The following is a 12,292-nucleotide window of genomic DNA, read 5'->3' as shown; positions in this document are numbered from 1 at the left end:
CTTGAGTTTTCTGCAGCTACTGGAACGCAATGGGCTATCTAACAGCTAAAGTACTAGTGTCAAATGAGTGGATCAACAGAAATGTGAAGTATAAAAGCATCATATTATTTTAACACTATCTCCTCCCAACACTGCTAAGCTTATGACACCATGGAAATAATAAATTTGGGCAATTTCATATGTTAAATTATTGACATAGTTGCTGTTTAAATTAATCCACTCTACACAACGTAATGAATTATAATACAGGAAACTGGTAAAGATGCCAATGGCACTAAAATTCAAAGTATACATGTCCGTCCTTCCGTCGTCATCCCCCCAATATCTGAGTGTTTCAAAAAGCAAAACAAACAGGGAGCCAGGAAAGGGAATCGGTTAATAGTGGATACTCACATTATGATAGACAGAATAGGAGCCAATGGTTCTAAACTTTGTCATGTGTCATACTTTGTCATATGTTATACAATGACATCAGGTGTGGAAATGGTAGGGATGTGACTGGATCAGCTGCATGACTGAGTTTCCTATGAGGTACTCAATGTCCCCGCTAGTCCCTGCAGCATGCAGACTTGAGATCATCAGCTGAAGGACAGTGGCTTAAAGCCTGTTGGATTGGATGTGCAACCAAGTTCCCAGAACAGCTGATCCCTGCAGAAAGGAGGCTTGAAATCATAACTTCTCAGTTGATGGACAGAGCTGGATCAGCTGCGCAACAGAGATTCCCATGGGGGTAAACTCAATTGTGCATGCAATCCCTGAAGAAAGCAGACCTAAAGTCACAGCACACCAGCTGATTGGTGATAACTTCATGCCTGCTAATCAGTGGCATTTCAAAGCACCGCACAGGGCTCTTTGCAAACCCTGCCACTCACTTTGAATTCCCAAAGAGCATCACTGTCAAATTTGGCCCATGAGGGGGAGGGGAGATAAGGATCATGTCCACCAGCCAGATCAGATCCTCCCCTCCCTGTTCTAAAGTATCAATGGAGCTCCACACACACAGGAGACCATTCCTTGTCCTTCTTCAAGTAGAAGACTGCTTGGTATGTTCAATATGTCCCTTCAATGGTGTTCCTTCAAATACCAGAGACTGAGTGAATGGAAACAAAAAAAGGGAGCCATTTTCTATTGTGGTGTCTTTGGAACGTTTTCCCTTTGAGACTTATGATTTTTCAGATCCAAGCAAATACATTTTAAATATCCCAGGCCTTTATAATTTTATCCTTTCACTCTAACTGTTTCTGTTTTGTGGAAAGTTGTGCTGCATTCTGTTGTTTTACTGTTTCAGCTGTTTTAGTCATGTTGTTCTACTTGTTGTTGTCCCAATATTTTTCATTTTAACTTATTGTAAGATAAAATGGAAGCTCGCTGAGCTTGAGATAGTACCTCTTTTAAATAAACAACTATCCAAAATAAAATCGGGCACACATGCTCACTTCTCTTCCTGTGGCACTAATATCCACATCATTATATGCCCATCTCATACAACTTTGCAAAAATTAATTCAACAAACAGTTGTAAAGATGTCTGTGAAAATTCCATTACAACACAGTAGCTCATCCAATGTAAGAAGCATATCGATAGTTGACAGGCAACGAACAGTTTTCAATGTATTATCTACAGTATGTAAGTCTCAGAGAATGGCTGCCCCATTACTGACCTTGCTGTACACATCATATAGCTAAAACGAAGAACTATCAGTCTCCCCAGTAGTTAGTTTGACATATTTTACCCATATAGAAGAAGCTGATTGATACTTGACATTAATTTTCAATTTGACAGGCATCAAAGGTGTGCAATTGTGTAGAATAGCAACTTTCCTTGTGTAATTGGATTTGCATAGAAAGAAATGCATGCTGATCTTGCACACCTTCAAACAGCAGCTATGTATCATACTGTGCCTTCAAGAGCTCTTTATCCTGTGCCAAAAACAGACTGTACAGAGATTAGAGATTAGTGAGATCTGTTCGCAAGAAAACAAAGTCTGGTGAAAATTTAGCCAGTGTTGAATTTTTGCTACTAACCAACACCTGAACTTCAATGGTATCACAAAGCGAGGGGGGGAGCATTAAATGATAGAAGAGATGAGGGGGAAAAGAATGAATCCATTTTCTGAAAAGCAGTAACATTCTGTTTTTCTAGAATAGGGAAACAGCCCCCTGAGTTTTACCATAATTCTGCCTCACTGTCATGGTGAGAGTATTCTAAGATACTGCATTATAGGCATCTGCTATACAATTGGCTTTCTGGCATCATGGGTACTATAATTCTCTCTACAGTGTGATGTGGGTAATTATAGAATGCCTGGATTCTGTCAGCTTGATTCAAAACCCATTGAAGCCAATGGAAATTATCCCAATGATTTCAATGGACATCTCCGGAAGGAGCAATATTTACCCATTGTGTGGCACCTGCAGCTAGGGGATGTGCAAAAAGCTGACTTTGGCAGTAAAAAACACAACAGAAGGGGAAGTGCCTAGATTCAAGAATATAAAAATGTCCCCCATTATTTGTTCTCTGTGGTCAAGGGTCTACTGGATGCTATAGCGGGATAACGCCATCCTATCCCTCTATGTGACCTGTTATCATCTAGTGTTGTCTTGGCCACATTTAAAAACTACTAAAACCTAATATTAAAAAGATACAATAATTGCTACTGCACATTTTAATGAATTATTGTGTTCAAGGTTCCTACGAAAAGTAATATTATACTCGGCTTATGTTTTAATTGATTTATTAATATTTTATCACAGGAATGTAATTTAAGCTCCTCATGATTTAGATCTCATAAACCTTTAGCATTTTGCAAATTCCAATTCCAATTTAAAGCCAGGGCGAGCAATTAACTTTTCTATCATCTTGTCAGGGGAGAAGGTTCATGTTTAATTTGAGACAAAGTGACAGAAATATATATACACTGTATGTATTACTCCAATTTAATTTATGAGTCAGCACCATCCACCTTCGAAATGTAGATTTAATAGAAGGGGGAGAGGCTTGTTGTCGTGGCATCGCTGAGATATCTGTCCTGAATTCGTTAGGGAAAAAATGTCCCTGGTTTATTGAGATAGGAGGCGAGATTGATTACTGGTCTATTTCCAATTCCTTTGTTTTAATTTCAATTCGCTTGTCACTTTCTTGTACACAGCATATTCTCCCAAATGTAATCTCACAGCCTCTTGCCAATGCTATTGTAGGCATCCCACTGTAGCCATTTCTCCTTCACATACGCAGTAAGTTTGTCATAAATCCTAAACAAAAAGATAACTGAGAGACTAATCCTCCACAGAGTTTAATAAAACAGTACCAAATGGGCAAAATCTGCAGTTTTTACTAGTGCAAGAATGGGAGTGTAACTTGATTAAAGAGATGGGGAGGAGCATGAGGGCAGAAATGTAACAAATAGAGCACAAAAGGTGCAAACATAATTCATTATAAAGCTGTCAAAGTCTCATAAAAATATCACACATAGAAGCTAGAGATACTTTCAGATACGTTTCAAAGCTATATATGCTCTTCTTCAGGGTGAGAGTTCCATGCTTGAAGTCTGTGCTTTCACTTAGACAGGATCCGTATATTTATGGTTGAACTGCTAATGTTCTACTGTTGGATCCAAGCCACATAGGCCTTCATAAGTCAGAACCAGCACCCTGAACTGCCCAGAAGGCAATACAAAGTCAGAGCAGATGGCACAGCATTGGTTACAATGTGCTTTTGGCAATCCACAATCAGGAGGGAAGCCACATTGCACAAGAGGGAGAGTTTCTGGATCATGCTATCAAAGACAACCCCATGTTGAGCACATTGTAGTAGCCTCAAGATACAGAAAGTCATGAATGATAGTTGTAAGGTCTCTGAATCACACAACAGAGTTGGTAAAAAAGAACCCCATGCACGTATAAGGACCACTTTTTGTTCTTATCATTACCTGTTTGACCTCTAGATTCTGCTTGCTGCTGAACGGTGCTCGTGAAAGACACATCACTGTGTCTGATCAGTCTCAGGGCACTTCCAGACGGTCACTATTTTCTGTCACTTATCAGCAAATTCAGGTTGCACAGTTAAAGTTAAATTGGTATTCCCCGCAAACACCGTTCACTTGTGAGATCGCCTTAGCCCATATATGCCCACTTGATTGCTTAGATCTGTGAAGCTGACACTGTTACTGGCAGCACTCACCTGGGAACTTCTTAAATATTGACATCCGGTAGAATCCTTCACTGTACTCTTTTTGGTGTCTGCTAAAAACATTTTTGTTAAGGGAAGCCTATCCAGATGTGTAGAAGCTGCTGTGTGGTTTAATCTGGTTTCAGGACATTGTTGATTTTTAAATTTCTGAATTTTTAAATACTTGTTTTTACTGCCTTTACTGATAATAATGTTTTTCATTTTCTGTAAAATGTTTTGAGATTTTATTACAATTCAGTGGTATATAAATACGGGGGGGGGGGGTAGAAAAAACTTGCTTCTCATAAAATTTAACTTTTTCTGCTATCAGCCCTGGTCCCTCTCTGAGGTTGTCAAAGCCTCTCTCTGACATGGCGCTCACTTAGCTGCCCACCCAGGTGCCATCAGTTAATGGGAGTAGCTCTACCTACTCAGAGGGGGATGTTTCATTGGTCACAACCACCAGTCGGGAAGCAGAGGCACCCCTCCCATCACCTAGGTCTGGGAGGAGCCAAGAGAAAGGGAACTAGGAGTAGTGACAAATTGCAGAAACGTTTACTGTCCTAAAATGAGTCTGGCCCATTCCCATATACAGGATAGCAAAGGGGTGTGACTGTTGTCAGATCAATGTCTAAGGCTTTGCAAGTTAGAGCACCTGGCTTTGTTGCAGCTGTATTTAGGATTAACCATGTGTAGTGCCTTAAGCCATCAATTTGCATGTGTGCAGAAGTAATCTAAGCATCAAAGCTTTGGGAAAGAACTCTTCCTCAAGAATTTGCTCTGCTCCTCCTACCCTGGAGAAGGCAGATCTGGCCAATGGCATGTGCCTCAAATGACATCCATATTAGATTATTGTAATGCGCTCACTATATGTAGGGCTGGTCTTGAAGACCATATGATCCTGCCCATCTTTAGCAGTCACTGCCAGAAGTCCTGCACTGCATTTCACTGCTTGGGAGCAACAAAAGGCAAGACTTTTTGAGTGGCAGCACCCTGACTTGGAAACTACAGTGGTACCTCGCAAGACGAACGCCTCGCAAGATGGAAAACCCGCTAGACGAAAGGGTTTTCCGTTTTGGAGGCGCTTCGCAAGACGAATTTTCCTATGGGCTTGCTTCGCAAGACGACAGCCCATAGGGAAATATCCGGGACAGCGGGGTAGCGCAGCGCGTCTTTCCCACTGTCCTCGGACCTCCTCCGAAGCCGGGCGGGGGGGCGGGAACACCTGCCCCCGCCGCCCGGCTTCGGAACGCTGCTCCGAAGCCGGGCGGGGGGGGGGGCGGGAACACCTTCTGAAGGCGGGCGGGGGGCGAAAGTCTTTGTCCCCCCTGCCTGCCTTCCCAGGGGCTTTTAAATCGCCCCGGACAGCGAAGAAGTCCTCCGCTGTCCCGGGGCGATTTTAAAATGCTGGGGGTGGGAAGAAAAGCCCTTGTCCCCCCCCCAGCCTTCAGAAGAGGTCCGGGGACAGACTGTCCCCGGACCTGGTCTGAAGGCGGTTTCCCTAGGAACGCATTAATTGATTTTCAATGCATTCCTATGGGAAACCGTGCATCGCAAGATGAAAAACTCGCAAGACGAAGAGACTTGCGGAACGAATTAATTTCGTCTTGCGAGGCACCACTGTACCTCCCAAAGAAAATTTGCCTGGACTCATGCTGTATTGTTTTTAGGCTGGGCAGCCAATACATCTCTATTCCTTTTAATGGTTTCTAAACTGTCATTAATCCTTATTATTTTATGGCATTTTAATTGATTGTTGGGGGAAAATATTTCTTCTAGTTTTTACTGCATCTGGGCATAAATTTATAGTTGCAAACCACCTTAGGGGCACATTCAGGGGCCGAAAGGCTGGATATATTTTTTTTTAAAATAAATAATAAATGAATTTATAAACTGCATTCTTTAAGTTTGAAAGACATATGGGGGAACTCAGCTAAATATGACTAAGTAGTGATTGAACATCCGTCATCTAGTTGATGAAACAGCAATAAAGCACCTAAGTAACAAGGTGCTACCCAATACCTAAAAGATACAAGGCCTTGTAAGCAGGCGTATACCAGTCACGATCCACAACTTGTAGATGCTGTCAGCTGAAGCTAGCACAAAATATCTGTACTATAGCTGAAATTTAGCAATTTAAAACACATCCCAAGCTTCCCTTTAACCTGATTTTGAGGTCCAATAAGTGGCTTCAGTGATTAAATTGATCAGAAATTCTGTAATACAAATGATTATGCTTCTCAATTCCATCACACTGTTTTTCATGCTTATTCACTTAGGAAACTCAAATAGCTTTCTTCCACTGAAAATGCAGGTAAGACAACCATTGCTGTCATGCATATTTTTAAGACAAATTATAGCAGAGTGCATTGCAATTTCCAACACTTTGTGGTGTCTGCGGAGTGACAGACACCAGCCCACATTGGAATCATTTTGGGGTATCCAAATACTTGTCTGAAAAATACTATTAACTGCAGATTGTAGGCTTTTGAAGTGCGTAAAAATTCCAGAAATTTAATTACACTAGAGGACTTGGGTGATTTTTGCATGAAACGTATACCACTTTTATTTAAAAAATACAAACTGGAATAAGTTAAAGCTTCTTACCATAAAGAAGCTTAAACTTTCAAGATAGCATCTGAGACAAGAAAGCTCTGGTCATGGTGGGAATTTCTGAAGAATACGAAGTTACGTAATACAATTTTATATATTCATCACCGAAAGTGTGAAATATTTATTATTAGAGAATAATCTATTGCAATTAATATGTAACAGTGCATCAACACTCTTAGACAAAACACTCAAAACTGATAGGTCTTAAAATAATAACTTATTTCAAAAGTACTGACCCATAGCCTATTATACCCTCTCAAACGTATGGTAAACTTATTTTTAAAATCCATAATTTAACTTAAAAACAGTTTAAAAACTATTAAAAGGAATAAAGATGTATTCATTTGCCCAGCCTAAAAACAATAAAACATTTTCTTTCTTGAACACAGAAGCAAATTTAATTTTTCTGATTTACTTGCCTGATCAGAGACTTTCTTTTCATATTTAAAAGGATCGGTGGTCCTATAATTCAAGAACTGAACAGACCATTTGCTCTTGCCTATAATAGTGACACTTGGGGGGAGGGGATTGAGTGCAGGGAAATGAATGATCCAAGGTACCAACTGAAATTTCAGCTTCTTCACAACTAGGAAAATTAGCAGGGGTTTAGATAATCAGATAGCATTTTTCTACATTCAGTTTGTAAGCTGTTCATTGATGAAATTTATTTTTCCAAGAATAGAATGAAATGCCAAACTATTCAAAGAGCTTGCAGTGCTATCCTGAAGGACAGTTATTTTGTGAGTAAGGGGATGTCTTATCTGCTTGTGAGGTTCACAGTAGCCCTTGGGTGAGTATGCTATTATGTTAATTCACTCTTTCTGAAATTCATCTTTCTAATGATCAAGCTGAGACCTCATTTGTTGTTGTTTTCCATTTTTTACTAATGAATTAACACATTTATGATGCAATTGTTCTAGTTGTTTGCTTTTTTAAAACATCTAAAACCTGTTTCATGGATCATTCATCAAAAGGTTAACTGCAATTAGGAGGCAGTCCGGGTGACTAGCCTATCATATGTTTGTCTACATCTGATTATATATACATATGGCTATCTACACTATGCAGACCTTTATAAGAAAGGGAAACATTAAGTTGTAAGCATTCAAAAATGTGACCCATTATTTGTGATTACTAGATATTATTAGCTACACAAACAATCAATTGCTGGTCTTAGAAATTTATATGCTGGAAACATAGGTTGGTATTCAACTATTAAACTAAGTTTTACTCAGAGCAGACCAAATGAAACTGATAAATATAACCAACTTAGGGCAATTCATTACAATGTGTCTGCTCTAAATAAAACTTACCGTAGTTGAACACCACTCAAATGTGTTCTGGCTTTGAACTCTTTTTTCCCCTTCCCAAGAACACATGAAGAAGCAGGAAAAAGAGTTTTCACACTGGAATCTGCTGCCCAAAGCAACGCCTTCAGTGACCCCGCATGATTCAGAAAGATGTTGCCAGCTCAGACTAGAAGTTACATCTCACTGAGAACACAGCTCACATTAGGAGTCTAACATGGAGCTTCTTGCTCCATTTTGAGTCATATGACTTCACAACTAGGAGAGCGACTGGGTAGACCTACCAGAAGCACATTACATCTTTGCAATGACTGGTTTGCTATGGAGCTGGGTTAAAAGGTGTTATTACTGACATATAAGGCCCTAAATTTAATAAATAACTTGGGATCTACTCATGGAGAGAGGATTATTCCTCCCTCCCTCCCTCTATACCTCCCCAACCATTCATAGAACATTAACAGAATTAAAACTATAGAAGATATAAACATGCAGATAATAACAGTAAAAATAGCATGGCCCCAGCCCTTTTATTAAAAGCAGTTGGTTCCCTAAATCCTGTTGGAATGAGAAGGTCCTTCACCTGCTGAGAGAAGAGAGAACTTCTCTAGGGAGGGAGTTACAAAGTCTGGGAGAAACTCACCACGAAGTCAGTCAGTCAGTTTATTGTGGGCCCAATCACAGTGCTATACTCCCCATCCCTACCTCCCAGGGAATGGCTAAATATATGATAGGATTAATAAATTCAATGATCTGGATTAGAAATGGCGACAACTTTACTGATTACAGATATAGGTGGATTTTTGGCTGAAGCGTTGGGTGTATATCCATTCCAGCCCCCGCAAACAGAAAATAATAATTATTATTATTTAATTTAAAAATGGTAAGGGAATTCAGTTCCCCTGAGCTCCTGCTCAAAAAAACCCTGGACATACATAGTCTTCTTAATTGTGCCTCTGATTACAAGGAGTTATTTTTAGAGCAACAACCAAGAAAAAGCTTTAAATAAGGGAACAAAAAACAAAAAAACAGGCCTTGCCTTAGGCTTGTCTAAGTAAGAGCCATGAAACATTTGGGAGACAAGAAGAGGACCAAAAAGAATGATGTGCAGAATCAATTAAAAATGCTAGTTTGAAGAGTGAGTTTTCATAAAGTGTTTAAATGCACCAGCAGAAGAAGTCAGATAACTGGCAGAAGACAAAGAGTGTCAATGACTGGGAAAGTTCTAGAAGACACCAGGAGCAGGAAGTCAACATTGCTTTCATTCAGATGTAACACAAAACCACAGCTTAGTGTTACATGCATAGAACTGCTCACCCCCCCTTGTTCCTCCTTGGACACAGCCATAAGGAATAATCCCTAAGAAGCTCTAGACCAAATGGAAAAAAGGGAAAAAAGGAATAATTTCGGGGACTGGATGGCACCCACCCAATAATTCTCAAAGAACCCCAATGGGGTTCCTGGAAATTACAGACCACTTAGCTTAATATGTGTCATGAGACAACTGTCAAATCTGCAGCTATGTGATTTATCCAAACAAGATGGTAAACTATGGTTTGAAATTGGCTTCTTTGGCCAAGGCATAGTCAAAACTAACCAGAATTTGTATTGGTTCTCAAACAATGAGACCCTCCTTTCAGGAGCACTGGTGAAAGCGAATGGGGAGCACATGAACTCAAGTTTTATCCTTTGCCCAAATACAACCATCATCACTAAAAGGGATTTTAAAATGCTATAAAAAGAAGAGGAACAACACTGACATCGTGGTAGAAGGGACATCTTTAAATGTGAGCTTAACAACTTTAGTCATTTCACCTTGAGGAGACTTGTGCATCATCCCACTCATCAGTGAATAAACCGAGAACCCAATAGACCTGTTTTTAATTAAACAAAAAGCTAAACTAGCTTGATTCCTACCAGACAAATCCTATGTGGCTTTTCTTGCATATCCACCTGCATTAATTTAAGCAGGGCACAGCATGTCCTGCTTGAATAAGCAGTCCCTCTGTTTCACAAGAAGTACAAAAGACTAATTCACCACATTAGAAGGAGCAGGGAGGAGAGAACAAACCCCATCTGGTCATATCTAAGAAAAAGCCTCCTCACAACTATACAGCCAAGATTGTACTACCAATGCTAATGTATATATTACAAACATATACAGGTATGATGTTTACAGTAAACAAACAGCAATGCAGCCAACCGAAGACATAAACATTTGCTGGAGCATGAATGCTCAGCCTGGTTGCACCACACACTGGGTGTTTATTTATCCCCGTTGCATATGATCAACAGGAGAAGACATTCAAAACAACTTTTTAAACAACGTGTCACTTTATGTTAGTTTTTGCCAATGGGGCTTCTTCCAAATGTGTGTGTCATAATAAGATATGTATGTGTTTAGAGAGTTCTCTTCTTTTACGTCTGTCATGGCAGGAAGACAAAGATCAATCCTAGCAACCTAGCATTCATTTATGCCTTCCATCTCTACAGCCATGCAAGCCATACAATTTTAATCAAAATGCTTGTTTGAAACTCACAAATACTGAGATGCAGAAACCAAATTGTTTTGTTTATTAACCCATAGTCTGGATTTAGTTGGAATGCTTATTTTTCTCACTTTATGCTGATGTGAACTGAAAGGAGGGCCCCTGACTGGGACCCTTAAAGCTATAAGCCCAGTTCCCCAGTTTTGGAATTACTATTTCCACCTTAAATGCTTTTTTGTCAGTCTAGAAGCAACTATTTACTAAAAGCTAGGTCAAACACAGGGTTGCTGTCAAAAATGGAAGCTCTGTGTTCAGCTACGTACTCCCTTTTCTCTGCTATGCATTCTCCATGTCTATGTGCATTTCCTGTTCCATATTATTGCTACTGGCAGAGATAGAAGCAAATTTAACACTTACAAGAAGAAAAGGCAAGCAGTTTTAAAATTTGCAAGAAGTTAAAAGGGAAGATGATGAGGGACTACCATTCTGAACTGGAGCACCAAGTTTATCATAACGTTTAGTATTGTCCTAAGCCAGAGCTTTCCAACCTTTTTATTTTGGTGACACTTTTTAGATATGCCTCATTTCGCAACACAGTAATTCAGTTTTGCATCATTTTGTGAAACAACAATTCAGTTTTACTAGCAAACCGGAAGTTTAACTAACCCCTTTCCTGCCCCAGGAGAAGCGTGGGAGGCATTCACATGACACACCTACACACTGCAGCCGACACACTAATGTGCCATGATACACAGTTTGGAAAGCTCTGTCCCAAGCCATCAGATGTTGCATCTCCCTCAACCATTTTTATGAAGAATTTATAAAGTATTCCTTTCTTCCAAAAAAAAACCCCTTAAAATAATCTGTCAGCAGTAGAATATTGGATTTGTGCACTTTTTGAAAAATGCAGTAACTCAAGAAAGGGAATACAAGCTCCTATTTAAAACAAAGAATAATATACCTTAATTTAATCCATGCATAAAATGCATGTTTAATGATAAAAAGTGCTAAATAAAATGTTTAGTGAACGATCATACTGTTACTAACCAGTTTTTAGAAGGTCTTTGGACAAAGAACTGTTAGTTATTTTCATAATGTAAGTAAACTCTCCTCAACACTACATCTGGACCTAAAGAGCAGCCTTATGAAATACAACACCAATGGGATTGTATTTCAGGAATATTTAATTGTTCATATGCCAATTATATGTTTTGTTTTGCACTCCCCACTTCCCCAAACAATGGGAAGTGTCCAGAGAGTTTCACAAAGTGTTTTCTTTGGAGGGAGTGAATTGGACACTTGCAATGTTTTGTAATAACCCTTTGTTAGCAAATATATCATTATAGTGAGCAGTTTTGTTTGCAAATATACAAATTAGACTAAGCAGTTTTGTTTGCAAATATGCAGTTAAATTGGGCAGGCACAGAAGCAGGTAACGCTAGTTCCAAAGACACATCAGTAAAAAATCAACAGCAGCACATCTGAACCCAAGATGGTTTCTGCCATCAGTTAGCTCCAAAATCCTAGAACTGCTTTCTCTAGCCAAAATCAGATTTCCTGGTTTTTGCTTTGTTTCTAAAAGCTAGCTGACACAGTGTGAGCAAAACATTTTTATAGCTGACTCTCATGTTTAAGCGAGCGAGAATGTTGGATTCCTTCCATGCTGGTTTTCAAGATTACCCTGATAGCCCACTAGTAGCCATTAATGAAAACTCTAAC

At 39.5% G+C, this 12,292-nt stretch overlaps 1 protein-coding gene across 13 annotated transcripts in view; it reads right to left on the bottom strand.

The window, feature by feature from the left end:
* The window catches only part of ZBTB20 (zinc finger and BTB domain containing 20), a 511,117-nt gene that overhangs the window by 366,884 nt on the left and 131,941 nt on the right, over nucleotides 1-12,292 (bottom strand). The gene's annotated exons all lie outside the window — the stretch shown is intronic.

This window comes from Podarcis vaucheri, assembly GCF_965113315.1.
Source record: "Podarcis vaucheri genome assembly, chromosome: 4".
Lineage (NCBI taxonomy): Eukaryota > Metazoa > Chordata > Lepidosauria > Squamata > Lacertidae > Podarcis > Podarcis vaucheri.
Note: the sequence above shows the minus strand (reverse complement) of the source record. Positions and strands in the feature narration are given on the sequence as shown.